This window comes from Octodon degus, unplaced genomic scaffold (assembly GCF_000260255.1).
Source record: "Octodon degus isolate 3935 unplaced genomic scaffold, OctDeg1.0 scaffold00233, whole genome shotgun sequence".
In the NCBI taxonomy this organism is placed as follows: Eukaryota; Metazoa; Chordata; class Mammalia; order Rodentia; family Octodontidae; genus Octodon; species Octodon degus.
The window spans coordinates 1053078-1055293 of NW_004524809.1; the positions used below are offsets into that span (position 1 = coordinate 1053078).

Below are 2216 nucleotides of genomic sequence, written 5' to 3' on the forward strand. Positions count from 1 at the left end.
AAAACAGGCTGGCCTCAGTGATCCCCTGCCTTACCCTCCTGAGTGCTGGGATTACAGTAATGTAATTCTTTTTTTTTTTTTTTTTTTTTTTTTTTAGTTTTAAAATGGGTTTATTAAAGACTGTTCTTAGGAGGGCTATAATGTTTGACTTATCATTTTAAAAAGTTATGTTTCTTCATGCTTTACAGTACAGGTATTGTAAAAGGATAGACTTGTAAGCATTTTTCTGCCAGAATTCTCCACGGCACAGTGTGGTCATTTCTGCAATGCTAGAAGAAATTAAGTCTCTTCTATGCTTCTCTTCAAAAGCGATGAATGACAGCAGACGATGGCATAAAGGGCCGCTTTTCCTTCCCATTCATTCTGTAGTACTAGAGCCAGTATTTTTACCATCACGCATCATGATTTTCGCTTCATCCACTGTAACGAGTTCTGTCACCTCTCTGAATTCTATGCCATTCAGTGCAAAAGTCCACACATTACCGCAGAACATGTACATGTTTAGAGAGCCCCTGAAATTGACTCTGTTCCTGACCCTCTGAGCCAGTGCGGAATTTATAGCCTCATCGAACTGAAGGAGAACATGTAGGGCAAGTTGGGGGTGACCTGTTGAGACTGTGTGAGCTCATCCAGGCTTTCCTGAAGACTGTTTCCCAAGGTGGCCCTTCTGTATAACTGACAGGCCATGGCGCAGGAGAGAGTATCTTTTTCAGGCTTGCATTGATACTCAGTCCCTGCAGGAGGCGCTTCCTGCCATGGAGCCTGCAGGAAGCACCCAGCCCACCACTTGTTCAGCCGCTGTGGAAACCCACAGAAATATAATTCTTTCAGGGGGCCTGTCTCTCTGGCTTTCTGTCTCATGAGGCAACATCTCCCTGTCCTGTGCATTTGTGTTGTCTGCCACGGGTCCTCACCAGAGCTGACCTGAGCCCACCCCAAAAACTGAGATCTACATAAACCTCTTCCTGACAGAGTACCCAGCATCAGTCATTTCATTAGAGTAATAGAACATGGATTAAAAGAAGCCTGACCAGTTGTCGACCTGTGCATCTGGTGAGTGTAGGATGAGCTGGGAGTGAGCTCACTGAGGCCCAGATTCTTAAACTAGGGGGACTACACTAGGACCATGCTCTAAGCTGCAAGACTTTTGCCACAGGAAGCAAGCAATCAGAGGGTCGGTCAGCTGCAGTCAGGATGTGTGCAGGCTACATCCTGAGAGTAACTTTAGAAAACTGTTCCCAAGCCCACACCAGCCTTGAGTCTGGAAAGCCCACCTTCGACACCTGCTCTATAGAGAGAAAGCTTTTTAATTTTTACTTAATTATTATTATTAAAAGGTATCACTGTATAGTTCAGGCTGGACTTGGACTCACTATATAGCCCAGGCTGGGCTTGAACTTATGGGGATCCTTCTGCCTCAGCCTCTTCAGTACAATGATTGCAGGCATACATCACCATGCCTGGTTGGAGATTGCTTTTTAGAAATACTCTGAGGTTCTTTGCTTGAGTGCTTGATGTGACGGTCTGATACCCAAGCAGCTGCAGCCTCCATGGTCACCATGCCAGTTCCTGGGAGGCCAACAAGGCAGAGGAACAACAACCCTCCAGCAGCCAAGGGCGTGGTGAGACTGCCTTTTGCTTCATACCTGAATGTTCCACATCTGCTTTGGGTTGTGCACTGTGTGTGGGTATTGATGCCTTGATTCGCAGTAAATCCCCATGTTATGGAATTGATTTGTGATGAACACAACCATAAATAAAAACAAGTGTGTGGCTGAAAGAAAAAAAAAAAAAAAAAAAAAAAAAGGAAAGAAAGCAAAGCCCCAAATCTGTCAGCAGCTCCTCACCAGCTCCAGTGAACATGCACTGTCCCCCATGTCTCCATCCCATGCTGGCTAGAGCTGCACAAGATGCAGGGACTCCTGGGCACCCTAATCAAGAGGGAGCGGCTGAGACCTGGCATCTGAACACAGCCTTCCAGCTTCTAGCTTTGTAGCCAAAAGAATGTAGGCTTTGGAGACAGATTTAGTTCAAGTCCAAGGCCACTATGTACTGGCTGTGTGACATGGAAGAAATCTAGCAAATTGGAGTCTCTCGCTCAGCTTCTTTGGGTCCAGACAGTCAAGCAATGACACACAGAGGCCCTCCAGCTCCCTGGATGGTGGCACCAGGATGATAAGCAGTGGATTCAAATCTCGAGCCCTCCGCCTCGCCTT

The 2216-nt window shown here is 46.5% G+C and overlaps 1 pseudogene; it reads right to left on the reverse strand.

The window, feature by feature from the left end:
• Window positions 1–358: 358 nt before the first annotated feature.
• Window positions 359–687, reverse strand: LOC101563231 (annotated as a pseudogene).
• Between the last annotated feature and the right edge of the window lie 1529 nt (window positions 688–2216).